General features: G+C 46.8%; 1 protein-coding gene across 5 annotated transcripts in view; it reads left to right on the top strand.

The window, feature by feature from the left end:
* Window positions 1-15,122, top strand: part of LOC140391985 (F-box-like/WD repeat-containing protein TBL1X) — a 424,525-nt gene that overhangs the window by 108,117 nt on the left and 301,286 nt on the right. For 4 of the 5 annotated variants that reach the window (XM_072477097.1, XM_072477098.1, XM_072477102.1 and 1 more), the window contains exon 2: window positions 1,511-1,585. The exons of the other annotated variant lie outside the window; for it this stretch is intronic. The gene's annotated coding sequence lies outside the window, so the exon portion shown is untranslated. The remainder of the gene's footprint in view (window positions 1-1,510; window positions 1,586-15,122) is intronic. 5 annotated transcript variants of the gene reach the window in all.

The raw sequence follows: 15,122 nt of genomic DNA, 5'->3' as shown, positions 1-15,122 counted from the left end.
TTGTCAGCAAATTTGACTACAATACAGTCAGTCCCTTCATCCATTTCATTAATTATAGGGTTTGATTGTATTGTAGCCAAATATGTCCTGGGCAAGTCAGCAGGGTCTTTGACCACTTTTAAAGATCAGATAACTTAAGCCAGCTAACCATTTTCTGTTAACGTTTCAAGTCCATATAACCCTTCTGCAAACTGTAGGAGGGCCACATTAACTTGAAACGTTAACTGTGTTTCTCTCTGCACAGATGCTGTCAGACCTGCTGAGTTTATCCAGCATATTCTGTTTTTCTTTCAGATCTCCACCATCTGCAGTATTTTCCATTACCATTTTGTGTGTTGTCTCCAGTGTCTGAAAACCGTTATAGTGCTTAATTGTGCGCACTATTGCAAATGTGACTGCACCGTTGTCTCGTATTTTAAAAATACTTGAAAGTGAATTTTTGTCTGAGATGGGTTCAGTACCAGAAAATGGAACAGGACCTCTATCCAAAACCCTGGCCTTAATCACTGCGTTCTTGAAGAAGAACAGAGTTGCTTTCCTGGCCAATATCTATGCTTCAGCTAATCCATGATCATATTGAATGAGTTGAAGGGCGAAATCGCCTACTCCAGCTCCTATTTCCATGTAAAATGTGAAACCAATTTTTTTTTGTCTTTACTTCATTGATGTTTGTGGGAGCTTGCTGTGCACAAAATGGCTGATACGTTGCTCTACATTACAAGAGTGACTATACTTCAAAAGTGCTTTTTGCCTGCAAAGAACTTTGAGATGTCCTGAGATCATGAAGGAATAATATAAATGAAATCCTTTGCTTGAACTGCGTTACGTAACACGTAGTGCTGGCATTAATAGGCTACCTAGGGAGGTAATACGGGCAAACAGTGTGGACCAGTTTAAGGTAGAATTGCATGTTTATGTTTGAGGGAAAAAAATGACTTAAGAGACCAGACAGACAGGCTGCAACCACCATTTTGGTCTGTGCTTCAAACTATGATGATTTCTTGAAAGCATAGTTGACACTGGGGAAATTGGCTTGAGAGGTACTGAGCCTGGCAACAATTCTTCCAAGTTCCTGATAAAGATTAATATACCTCTTGAAAATTAAATAGTGATTAGCTGCAATTTTTGTATGTTCCTTTCCCTGCTTTTTAGAACTATTTTTGGTGAGTGCTGATGACATTTTTGCAGGAACTTTCGTCTTGAAGGGGTTACTGTGCTCAGCAGTGTGATTCAACATGCACGAAGATGGTCATTAACCCGCAGTACTTCAGTAATCATGGTTTATTTCAACTATGTATGCTAATTTATCTCGCCCACACCTCTTCTGCTGCAGATTTGCTTGGAAATATCTGTCGTGTTGAAATAAGTGAATGTGTAAGTGTAATTGGAGTCTTCGAGTTCATCAACACTATTAAGAAAAATATTTAATCACAAAAAAATTATCTAATTGTGGGTACATTGAGGGTAAAAATGCATCTTCATAGTGTCTTTTTCTCCTCTGTGTCACTAGGTCACTGAGGGTCACTTACTGGCCCAGACTAGCGTTGAAGTGTGAGTGATTTGGCCTCACTTCCTTGGTAACTGAGTAAGTACAGTGTCAACGTTTTTAAAAGTTTTGTGTTATATTTAACTTTCTGACACACCTCAGGACTCGCTGTGCATGGCTGATGTGAGATAAACCAAGCCTCTGTTAAGAGGAAGTGTCTGTGGCAAATGCAATATATTATTTGTTTGGTCACCTCAAAGTGATGTTACCGCAATGTAGCAAATATTTTAGATGGGCTGAGTTCCTCAGAAAGGAATAGCCCATTGTAAAAAGAAACTCCAGGTAGAGTCTGATAGTATACAAAGATTAAGCTTGTCTTACGGCAGATCTTAAAAAGTGCTGCATATCAAATATTTGCATTATCTTTAACCTTCTCAGTTCAAATACACCATTTAAATACTCTGTTCGTGATTGACTTGCTTATGATGTGAATGTAAATGTCGCCAGAGCCCCCAGAGGACCATAGGCTGCTCAATGGTGAGAGAGAGCTGACTGGTGGTGATTTAACCTGAGGGTCACCACACCTCAGGCGAGGGGCAGGGTTGTATATCATCACGACAACCGAAAATAGGGAAAAAAACAGCAAATGCTGGACACCAGAAATAAAGACCGTGGGTTGGATTCTCCAAATTTCAGGACTATGTCCCCACGCTGGAGTAAAAACGCTGGCATTCCACTCCCCAGTTTCCTGCAAAAAATAAAGATCAATTCACTTACCTGCAAGGGGTTAGAAGGGACCCGTCGTGAAGCTCGCAGCTTTGGCTGCGGATACGGGCCCCTCACTTCCGGTTCCGAGCATGGGCACGGTGGCGGCCTTCAGCGGCCACGCCGAGCACCATGGCGGACTCATACCACGGGCCATCACGTAGAAAGAAGGTCCCCCCCGATCGGCCCCGCACCCTTCATCGGACCGGCCCGATCGCTGTCCCGGCCGCCCATAAGGCCCCCCCTGGTGCTGAATCCCCCCGCCCCCCCCAACGGGGTGGCCACGGACTGAGTCATACTGAGTTAGAACACGCTGTCAGGAAATTGGACGATCGAGAGCAGAGTATCGCTGGGAGGGCCTCTGGCAATGTCCCCCCAGCCGTGCGCCGTGATTCACGGATGAGCGATTCTCCGGGGCCAGTCGATTCCCCGCCCCCACGCCAAACACGATTTCAGCGCAGGGCTGTGGAGAATCCAGCCGCGTAAATACTTGCAAAATGCAGCTCGTCAGCATCCGGAAGAAGAAAAGGCAGGTTTGTCTTCCAGTATGGCAAAAACAGACAAAAGAAAATTGGGGAAAAGAGAGATTCAAAGGCAAACAGGTGCGTTTGGCATAAGGCCTTTTGAAAGCAGAGAGGGAGGTGCCAAAACAATTGGTTTTAGGAAGGGAGCTCCAAAGGACAGCGGTGTAATGGCTAAAATTGTAGGGCAAGATTCAAAGTATGCAGGGGACAAACTAATACCTGAAGTGACTGAGTAAAGTGGCGAGAAGATGTGGGGGAATGTGAAAGCAAGGATGAGGTCTTTGAACAGAGTTTACAGGGTCCAGGAGAACCAGTGGAGTTTGGCAGAGACAAGAATGATGGGTGCAGGGTGGCGCAGTGGTTAACACCGCTGCCTCACGGCACCGAGGACCCAGGTTCGATCCTGGTCTCGGGTCACTGTCTGTGTGGAGTTTGCACATTCTCCCCGTGTCTGTGTGGGTCTCACCCCCTGTTATAACCTGTCTGAATCCTATAGGCTGGGAACTATTGGTTATCCCATAATGTATTATAGAGCCATTCAACTAAATAGAAGAACAGAAATTAACTGAGGGATAAATTAAAGGGGGCCACTCCTAAAAGTAGCACAGCCCAAAAAGAACAAAGAGGAATGGAAACTTAAAAAAAACATCAAAATGTGAAAATTGGGGTGAATAAAGCAATCCAACCCCTGTGGTGCCCACCAAGCATGGAAGGTAGTTATCCCATAACTCTTGGGTGTATGAGCTCCTCCAATGAGGTGGGTAGGGAAATCAGGAGCAGTTACACCTGTATAAATAGAGCTGGCAAGTGTGGGTACTGGCTAATGAAGGAAGCAGTGGTGAACTACTGTGTACATATCGTTGTAAATAAAGTTACTTTCTGTTTGACTCGAGAAACCCGTGCTGGATTCTTCATGGCCCTCACAAAACCCCCACAACACAAAGATGTGCAGGGGAGGTGGATAGGCCACACTAAATTGCTCCTTAATTGGGAAAAAATAATTGGATACTCTAAGAATGATGGGTGCAGGCAAAAACACAACCTCAGGCAGCAAAAGATATTTTGATGTGATTTTTAGAGAATGGTATGAACTCGAGCTGTGAAGCCATAAGAGAGGAGAGTTGCGAAATGCTTTGGAAGTGTAAGATATTTGATAGCTGAGTGAATGGAGGTAAGAAAGCTCAGCGAGGGGTTTGGTCTAGCTAGGTTCTTTACCTCAAGACATAGCCTGTGTTGACAAGTTGGGAAGATTGACGTTAAATTGTGGAAAATGTTAATGTATCGTGGTTTTGGTATTGAGCAGATTGGGAGAGGGTAGCAAAACCTTTGGCATTAAATGCAGAAGGTGAAGAAGTGAATTTGGCTTTCATTAGGGTATTTGTGTTTGAGTGATGGTACAAACCCAATATTTCTATATCATACCACAACTTTTTATTCATTTACAGGATATGAGTATCGCTGGCAAGGCCAGCATTTATTTTCCATCCCTAATTACCCTTAAGAAGGTATTGGTGAGCCATGTTCTTGAATTGCAGCTGGCTGTGTGATGTGGGTGCACCCACAGTGCTGTTAGGTATGTTTTTTTGGTGAGGGCCACGAAGAATCCAGCACGAGTTTTAAGGATACAAAGTAATAACATTTATTTACAATAACATATATATATAACAGCAGCAGCAACTTCCCTTGCTGCACACTCCTTCCTGTTGGTTCCAAACTGGCCAGCTTTATTTATACTTGGAGTTTACTAATGGTTTCTCCGCCCCCCCCTCATACTCCCACAGGATTGTGGGATTGTCATTAGTCCCCAGCCAATGGTAAGCAGGCAGGTTATAACATCCCTCTCTCCCCCCCCCCAATCCAAGGAATCCACCGAAGACCCTGGCGAAGGAGGGCGTCGGACTCTTTTTGCTGCAGGTCGGACACCATTTGCACGCAGTGCTGGATCAGGCGGCGTGTAACGAGATGGAGACCGGCGCTTCCGTGATGAACGGCGCAACGGTTGTACATCCACGGCCCGTGGACCCGAGGATGCCCCCTCTGATGCGTCCTGTGTCTCCATCTCGGAGTCAGAATTCTGCTGCCTCCGTCATGTCGGTGTCTCTATCTCCATTCGGTTCTGTAACGACCTGCGCAGGCTTCGAGTGAGGCACCAGTGGAAGATTGTGAGGACTACCTTCCCTTGTCTCTGGTCTCTGCGGCTGTAGAAATGAGCTCCGGGTGCGGGGAATCTTTTGAGGGGATAGTCTTCTGGACCGAACGTGGTCTACATGTTTGCGCTGGAGACGACCCTGGGCTTGCACCTGGTAATATATAGGGCCCGTTTGGCGAAAGATTACGCCAGGAACCCACTGGGCACCACCAGCAAAATTCCGAACGAACACTGGGTCACCGGGCGCAAACTGCCGAATCGGCCGATGCCGAGAAAATCCCTGTCCCTGCCGTTCTTGTGTGCGGCATACTTTTGCGCCAATGTCCGGGAAAACCATACTAAGGCGGGTGCGAAGTCTCCGGCCCATTAGGAGTTCTGCGGGAGCTACCCCAGTCATCGCATGGGGGGTGGTCCTATACGTAAACAAAAAGCGAGCCAGTCTCGTGTCCATTGACTGCTTCTTTAGGCCTCTTTTGAATGTCTGCACTGCGCGCTCTGCCAACCCATTTGAAGCCGGGTGGTAAGGGGCAGTGCAGATATGGCGTATGCCGTTCATCTTCGTGAACCTCATAAATTCCTCACTCGTGAATGGAGTGCCGTTATCCGTGACCAGCACCTCGGGGAGGCCATGTGTACTAAAAGACAAACGCATCTTTTCAATTGTTGCACAGGATGTTGTCCCCTGCATCTTATGCACCTCTAGCCATTTAGACTGGGCGTCAATTATAGAAGGAACATGGATCCTTGAAAGGGGCCTGCGAAATCTGCATGCAAGCGTGCCCAAGGCCTCCCTGGCCATTCCCAGTGATGTTGGGGTGTGGCCGGCGGAAGCTTCTGATGCTCCTGGCAAATGGAGCAGTTTTGGGCCACCTTCTCAATGTCGGTGTCGAGGCCTGGCCACTAGACATAACTCTGGGCCAACATTTTCATTTTGGTCACACCTGGATGCCCATTGTGCAAGTCTGTTAGTATCAGCTCCTGGCCTTTTTCCGGGACAATCACACGCGTCCCCCACAAGAGGATGCCGTCTTCCACGCTGAATTCTGACAGCTTGGAGGAAAATGCCCGCAACTCGCCTGGGAGCTGTCTATGCTGCCCACCATACAGGACTATGTGCCGAACCTTTGACAGGACTGGCTCCGTCTGGATCCACTCACGGATCTGTGATGCTGTGACAGGCAAGGTGTCCATAAAATTTAGGGTTGCAACCACCTCACCAGTCGTGGGGGTCGACATGGGGCCGGTCGATAAAGGCAATCGGCTCAGTGCGTCGGCATTTGCTATCTGCGTTCCTGGTTTGTGCTCCAGAGAATACTCGTATGCAGCAAGCAACAAAGCCCAGCGCTGGATCCGTGCGGAAGCAATGGGCAGTATTGGCTTATCCTCTCTGAAAAGTCCCAGCAGAGGCTTATGATCAGTCACGATAGTGAAATGGCGGCCATACACGTACTGGTGGAAGCATTTCACCGCAAAAACCACTGCCAGGCCCTCCTTCTCGAACTGCGCGTACTTTTTCTCCGCTGCAGTCAATGTGCGGGAGGCGAAAGCTATCGGCCGCTCGGCCCAGTTCTCCATCTTGTGGGACAGGACGGCCCCAATACCATACGGGGATGCATCACATGTGACAAGCAAAGGCTTTCCAGGATCATAGTGGGTTAGTAACCCAGACGACGACAATTGTTGCTTTACCCGCCGGAAAGCGGTTTCTTGCAGCTGACTCCAAACCCAGGTGTGATTTTTCTTTAGCAGAAGGTGCAACGGGGCCAGTGTAGTTGCCAGATTGGGGAGGAACTTCCCGTAATAGTTTACGAGACCGAGAAAAGAACGAAGATGCGAAGTGTCAGTCGGGGCGGGGGCCTGTTGAATCGCACGCACCTTCTCTGCGACGGGGTGCAAACCTTAGCGGTCCACCCGATAACCTAGGTAGACTACTTCCTTAGCCTGAAATACGCACTTTGTGCGACGTAAACGGACTCCAGCCTCCGAAAAGCGTCTAAGGACAGCCTCCAGATTTCCCAAATGTTCCTGCTCCGACGTCCCTGTAATCAAAACATAATCTAAGTAGACAGCAACACGTGGTGAACCTCTCAAAATGCCCTCCATAACACGTTGAAAAATTGCGCAGGCAGAGGATACTCCAAAGGGCAACCGTGTATATTCATACAGGCCCCGGTGTGTATTAATCGTTACATGTGGTCGGGAGGCAGGGTCCAGCTCCAACTGCAGGTAGGCGTGACTCATATCTAATTTTGTGAACGAGAGTCCACCTGCAAGCTTCGCGTAGAGATCCTCTATGCGAGGCATTGGATATCGGTCGAGTCGGGAAGCCATATTCACTGTAAGTTTATAGTCGCCACACAAGCGAACTGTGGCATCTGGCTTCATTACAGGTACAATTGGTGCTTCCCAGTCAGCAAAACGGACGGGACTGATAATACCCAAACTCTCCAAACGAGTGAGCTCCCCTTCTACCTTCTCGAGCAAGGTGTAAGGCACTGGGCACGCCCGGAAATAGCGCAGCGTGGCTCCTGGTTCGACTTGGATATGGGCTACGACCCCTTTTATTTTCCCCAAACCAGGCTGGAATACATCTGAGTATCGTCCTAGCACCTCAGTCAACCTTTCAGAAACTGTTTGGAGGATGTGCTGCCATTGCAACTGCAAATGGTGCAACCAGTCCCGAACCAACAGGCTGGGCCCATGGCCGCGCACCACGATACATGGGAAACGCCCCTCCTGGCGTCCATAAACAACAGGGGTCATTGTAGTTCCTGCAATGTCCAGTGGTTCCCCCGTGTAGGTGGCCAACCTGGCCTGTGAGTCGGTTAATGTAAGGGTCTGTATACCCTGCTTGATGCGGTCGAATGTCCTCTGGGCGATCACGGAGACCGCTGCGCCGGTGTCCAACTCCATCTCAAGCGGGTGACCATTGACCCATACTGTCACCTTAATGGGGGCCACACAGGGAGCTGCCGCACAATGCAGCTGCAGGCAGTCGTCCTCCGTCTCCACGTCCTCAGGAGTAGTCGCCACGGGTTCATCCACATGGAAGGTACGACCCCTGGGCTGGTCCCAGTTTCGGTCGGAACGACGGCACCTCTGGCTCCCCCAGGACCGGCGTCCACGACGGGGTCGGCGCCTACAAGTCTGACACTGACATGGCTCCTCATCCATTGGTTCTGGAGAAGGCTCCCTTCGGGGAGGAATGTCCGACGGCCACTGGCGTCGGTCCGGACGTCGCCTCACCCAAGGTACCGCAGGAGTGCGGGGGGACGTTTTCGGGTGGAAGGGGTTGCACCCCAAGGCATGCACTTCTATTCCATGTAGCTCCTGCACTCCTCGTTCTGCGCTCTCTCGGGACAATACTATTTGAATGGCCTGTTGAAAAGTCAATGTTGGCTCAGCTAACAACTTTCTCTGGGTGGCCGCATTGTTAATACCGCAAACCAAACGGTTGCGTAACATGTGGAGGCCAAATCACTGAGTGTCTTTAGGACAGAGATAGCTAGGTTCTTGATTAATAAGGAAATCAGGGGTTATGGGGAAAAGGCAGGAGAATGGGGATGCGAGAAATATTAGCCGTGATTGAATGGTGCCGTGATTGAATGGTGGGGCAGACCCGATGGGCCGGGTGGCCTAATTCTGCTCCTATGTCTTATAGTATTATGGTCTTATGGAATGGACACTTCCAGCTCCTATTTTCTATGTTTCTAAGCGCTGTCAAAAATACCTCAAGTGGTGGTGTCTCAGTTCTTTCAAAGGGGCAGGGGTATTTTATTTGTCTTGAGAGTGCTGCTTCCACCAATGTTACTGTGAAGTAAATAGCTGAAGTATAAAGCAGACAGATTCAGTAGCCAGGATAAATTACTGAACCACATTCAATAAAAGTAGTGCTGTAATATAAATGGGTTACTTAAGGGCAGTCTTATCACGTTGCCACTTTTTATGTCGAACTGAGCAAAATGACTTTGTCGCTAACTTGGTGGCTTATGTTGGGTACAGGAAATTTATTAATAATTAAGAGAGCAGCTAATATGGCATCAAATTTAAGTCTGGAAATCATAGAGGTGAAATTAGTGAATGTTTTAAAAGGGCCATGTGGCGTGCTGGGTAACGTCGATTGGTCATGCTAAATTGCCCCTTCGTATCCAAAGTTGTGCAAGTTGGGTGGAGTTGCAGGGAAGGGGTGGGGGCAGTGGGCCTGGGTGGGGTGCTCTTTCAGAGGGTCAGTGCAGACTCAATGGGCCGAATGACCACATTCTGCACTGTAGGAATTCTAATTCTGTGGTCCCTGTGTCTGAGCCAGAAGCTCCGTGTTCGAGTCCGACACCAGGTCTTGATAGCCAAGGAAGGTGCGTTCATAACACAGTCAAACATAAACTGCAAATCCTTCCAAACAAGTCAATGGCTGGTGGTAAGAGTGGGAGAGACTCCTGATTAGCCATGCTTGATGTGGAGTGGCACTCCTCAAGCCTTTGGTGATAGACTGTGACCTGTTCCGGGAATTACTAGCTATGGAGTAAGACAAAAGTCTGCCTTAGTGCACCACTAGGTGCGGGAAGAGAATTGGAATGAAATACCTCACTCCACCTTCCTCCCCCCTTTTAAGATGCTCCTTAAAGCACATCACTGTGACCAGCCACTCCTCCAAATATCTATTCCGATGTTATAAGACCACATTTCTGATCACTTTTCTATGAAGTTGCTGGAACTTTTTTTACATTATAGGTGTAATGAAAATGCAAATTGTTGATTGTATGATATGTTTTAACAGGTGTTAAAACTTCAATAGATTCTTGCCTCCAGTAAATTAGTAGACAGAAGAAGGCCACGCAAATACACCCAGCATTTTTGCTAATTTCACACCAGAATATCTTTGTTATTGTGCCTGTGTCAGTGAAAACTTTACAAGGCAGTCCTGGAATTTGGCTTGCCCCCAAAACTCTTCTTTTATCGCTCTTTAAACAGAAATAGGTTTTATATACTGCAGTACATCAGATATATAATTTTGGCATGAGGTTATGTACCACATAAGAATTCACTAATGGAACCATGTGCTAAATTAACATCCAGATACAGTGTACTCTTGTTAAACATGAGGGGCGGGATTCTTTGCAACCGGCGTGATGTCCGCCGACCGGCGCCAAAAACGGCGCAAATCAGTCCGGCATCCCGCCGCCCCAAAGGTGCGGAATTCTCCGCATCTTGAGGGGCCGAGCCCTCACCTTGAGGGGCTAGGCCCGCTCCGGACTGATTTCCGCCCCGCCAGCTGGCGGGAAAGGCCTTTGGTGCCCCGCCAGCTGGCGCGGAAATGACTTTGCCGTGCAGCGCATGCGCGGGAGCGTCAGCGGCCGCTCACAGCATCCCCGCGCATACGCAGTGGAGGGGGTCTCTTCTGCCTCCGCCATAGTGGAGACCATGGCGAAGGCGGAAGGAAAAGAGTGCCCCCACGGCACAGGCCCGCCCACGGATCGGTGGGCCCCGATTGCTGGCCAGGCCACCGTGGGGCACCCCACGGGACCAGATCGCCCCGCGCCCCCCCCCCAGGACCCCGGAGCCCGCCCGCGCTGCCTTGTCCCGCCGGTAAGAGAGGTGGTTTGCTTCTCACCGGCGGGACAGGCATTCCAGCAGCGGGACTTCGGCCCATCACGGGCCGGAGAATCGCCGGGGGGGGGGGGGGCGCGATTCCCACCCCCGCCGAATATCCGGTGCCGGAGAATTCGGCAACCGGCAGGGGCAGGATTCACGCCAGCCCCCGGCGATTCTCCGACCCGGCGGGGGGTCGGAGAATCCCGCCCGAGATGTGCAATGTTCATGTCTTGGTGAGTGCTTGGCACTTATTATGAAACAATGTATGTTCACACAGTTGCCCCTGAACATTCAACTGTCATACTGCTTTCGACATGTATTGACCTGGATTTTGTAGTCAACAGAGAACAATCTGCTTTTGCATCGCAACTTGTGGTTATTGGGAGTCCAATAGGTGCGAGGCGCTCAGCAGAGTATATGGCACCATATGAACAAGGCAAACACCAGAGTGTCTCTTCAACCAATTGGATTGATGAATCTTTACTGAGGCATGCAACGCAGGAAGCACGTAGTGGTTAGCACTGCTGCCCATGACGCTGAGAACCCGAGTTCGATCTAGGCCACGGATCACTGTCCATGTGGAGTTTACACATTCTCCCCGTGTCTGCATGGGTTTCACCCTCACAACCCAAAAGTGTGCAGTTTGGATGGATTGGCCACACTAAATTGCCCTTAATTGGAAAAAATTATTGGGTACTCTAACTTTTATGAGGCAAACAATCCAGATTTCTGAAGTTGCATTCTGAGTCATTCTGCTCCTCCATAGGTCCTTTGAGATAGATTCTGCATTTAAATCAATGTAAGGATATTGTGGTACTTAACCCATCAGTTATCTCTTGAAAGTTATTAAATTTTTAACAGCATAAAATGCCATGAGTACTGCTTACCCCTTCTCTGGCCCTGAAAATTGAATTTTCCAAGTATAAAGTCTCATTCCGTTGGAATTTAATTAGTGTTGGAATTAAAAATAAAATTTTCTTTCAATAATCTCTTTTATAATCCTATCTTCTTTTAATCTGTATTTGGCTTTCTGTGCATGATGAAAATCTAATTTATGCTTTCTGTTTTACAATTCCTGGTTTTGACTTTGCCTGTCTCAGTGAGAATTCTTCAAGCTGATTAAGAATGACATTGCTTGCACTGCCTGCACATGTCACAGATACCCGACAGAGGGCACTATGCTGGAGCAGATGCCCTGTGATAGCAAGGGTATGCTCACAGCTCTGTGGACAGCTGTCAATGCAATGGATGGCCTTCACTGCTAACTGCAAAACATGGGCCATTTTACAATCAGTACAGAAAGCAAAATAAAGAGCGGGTAAGAAAGATGGAACTAATTGAATGTGATAAAAGATAAAAAGTAAAAATAACATTTAAAGTCTCCAACAATAATTAAAATCTAAGGGTATGAGTCCCCACACTTGTAGAAGTAAATTTTCAGTGTAGAAGTGGTCGTTTGTTGGTAATAAAGATTTATCACTTCATGGAGAATTCATTTATATGTGAATAGATAAGCCCCTATCTTTTACTGGCATGTTCAGTGGGTATCTGCTGGATAAGTACCATGCCTTCACATTCTTCATGTGCTTAAATGCTGTGTCTTTCAATGAGGTGCCTGTGTAGCAAAGCTTATGGAGGAGTAGGGCAAAATGGACAGTGAATTTCAGATTTCTATCTTTAATTGCGCATGTGTGGACATTGGAGGTTGCTACTGAATTTACTCCTTGATAACGGTGAAGTTATTCCTACCATACGATCCAGGCTATTAAGGCAAGGTGATGCATTACAACCCAAAACACTAAGCTCAGTAGCCATTAGATTCAATCCCTGGTTAATTTCTTACCTTTGACAGTGATGTCTTGATACATGCAGGACTATGAAATTTATCTTAATTTACACACTATTTTATCCCGTTTTCTCTGCTTTTAAAGTGACTCTACCTGCCTTTTGTTCAATATATCCCCACAGTTGGCTGGCTAAGATTGGGAACTCAGCCTTGTTCAGGATTCTGTTTGAGAAAGTAGGTACAATCACTAATTGCAGGGCCAACAAGCTGCTTTTGTTAATAGCACATAATATACCATCCACTACATAGTACGTGAGGCAGACAGCTTGCCAAGGCTTTGAAAAACCTATTTACATTTCACAGTAGTCAAAATAGGAATGTAAACATTGGTTGCGAAATTATAAAAACAACGTGCAAAGCTTTGATCGTTACGTTTCTGAGCTTTCCTGGCAATTCTCCGATCTCTCCTATATTCTCACAAAAATGGTGGTGTCACGAGACATTGCCCAGATTTTGCTGCAGTTTGTCATTAGTTAGACTTTGACCTGCACCCTTCAGCTCAAAACATTTTGCCCTGTAGGTTACTTGGCACAGTAGCATAGTGGTTAGTACAGTTGCGGCACAGCGCTAGGGTCCCAGGTTCGATTCCCAGCTTGGGTCACTGTCTGTGTGGAGTCTGCACATTCTCCCCGTGTCTTTGTGGGTTTCCTCTGGGTGCTCCGGTTTCCTCCCACAAGTCCCGAAAGATGTGCTGTTAGGTAATTTGGACATTCTGAATTCTCCTCCATGTACCTGAACAGGCCCTGGAATGTGGCGACTAGGGGCTTTTTACAGTAATTTTATTGCGGTGTTGATGTAACCCTACTTGTGACAATAATGATTATTATTACTTGAAGTCTGAACAAATAAATGTGTAGCAAAGATAAAAGTGGACATGTGAGGCCTTCATCATGACAGGACCAACTCAACCAATGAGATTTTTAAGGACTAGGAAAGAAACTGAGAAAGAGCATTAAAGGTGTATTAGAGTCAGATCATGTACAGGAAAGTAGATAAAAAGTGAAAAGAGATAAAAGACCGAAAGGAAAAGCAATGCAGTATAAAAGTCAAAAACAATAGGCCAGCAATCAAGAATGATACTCAACAACTTAAATAGACCTCTCCTGGCCTGGGAGGTTGATTAGCATTGCATTAACTGTCACCACACTACTAAAAGTGTTTTTATGTTGTTTGGTACCAGTTCCAAGTTTCTGTGCAAATTTAATTTGAATTTCACACTCTAATCGGCAATTATGAGTTGCTGTTTTCACGAGGCTAACAGTGGACCAGCACAAATCATCCAGAAAATATGTGGGATTCAAAATTCTTGGGGACCTCTTATCCACCACAAGTTGTTGGATTCTTGATACATTAATAATGACATTAATGACAAGTGCCAATAAACACATCATTATTTTGGCAGCAACTTCTGGGCCAAGATTATAATGAACGGACCCGCCTGCATGACATGGGTTTTCACACAGGAGCGTGACCATATTCATTTTTAAGGCCAAACTATAAACAGTTAAAATGTTTAAAAATGCCTGCTGTACGAAGACAGACTAAACCATGTTAAGGCCCCACTTGGTTTTAAGGATGCTGTTTCAGCTGCATATGATGATTTAGCACTTGAGGTTGGCCTTTTGTGATGTGTAGGTAGTGCATCGGTTGCAGCTGAATGTGTTTGCAGATTCTAGGTTGTAGCTTAACAATAGGGTAGCCTAATGGTTATAGCTGCTAAACTGGAGTTATAGCACCTATTGAACGACAACACCCAGACATTAGTTGCCAATGGGTCATCCGTGCAACTCGGGCTGTGGACAGGGCTTTAAACTCACTGTGGTTTGGGGGTGATTCTTGTGAAGAGAGGTTTAGAAGCCCAAAGAGAAAGGTCAAAGCATCAGAGCACGATAGCAGTGTGGGTAAAAGTGAGCAGAAAGGGACAGGAAATTCAACAGAAATTGTACATCAACAAATAAGCTAATTGCGGGCAATAAAAGTTTTTAAAAAAGATTAAAAGTTTTTTATCTGGGGCGACACGGTGGTGCAGTGGTTAGCACTGCTCCCTGCGGCGCTGAGGACCCGGGTTCGATCCCAGCCCCGGATCATTGTCTGTGTGGAGTTTGCACATTCTCCCCGTGTTTGCGTGGGCCTCACCCCCACAACCCAACGATGTGCAGTGTAGGTGAATTGGCCACCCTAAATTGCTCCTTAATTGGAAAAAATAATTGACTACTCTAAATTTTTTTTTTTTAAAGTTCTTTATCTGAACGCACAAAGCATCTATCATAGGATAGGTGAACCCGTGGCACAAATAGAGGTGAACGGCTTGGATCTAATGGCCATTAAAGAGAAATGGTTACAAGTTGGTCAATATTCCCAGGTCACAATATTTCAGAAAGGTCGGCAAAACGGCAAAGGAGGGGTGGTCCTTATAGTAAAGGATGATATATGGACAGCAGTGAGAATATCATGAAGTAGAATCAGTATGGACAGAAATTAGAAACAGCAAGAGTCAGAAAACACTGCTGGGAGTAGTTTATAGGCCACTTACTAATAGTTACACTACTCGGGTTACGGGGATAGGGTAGATACGTGGGCTTGAGTAGGGTGCCCTTTGTAAGGGCCGGTGCAGACTCGAAGGGCCAAATGGCCTTCCGCACTGTAAATTCAATGATCCTATGGAGAGCGTTAAATAAGAAATTATTGGAGCCCGTAAAAAGGCAATGTAATAATTGTGCGGGACTTTAATCTTCATATAGACTGGGACAATCAAATTGGCAA

The sequence above is a fragment of the Scyliorhinus torazame genome, chromosome 15, assembly GCF_047496885.1.
Source record: "Scyliorhinus torazame isolate Kashiwa2021f chromosome 15, sScyTor2.1, whole genome shotgun sequence".
Classification (NCBI taxonomy): domain Eukaryota; kingdom Metazoa; phylum Chordata; class Chondrichthyes; order Carcharhiniformes; family Scyliorhinidae; genus Scyliorhinus; species Scyliorhinus torazame.
The sequence above is the reverse complement of the archived record's forward strand: the minus strand, read 5'-3'. Positions and strand labels throughout refer to the sequence as shown.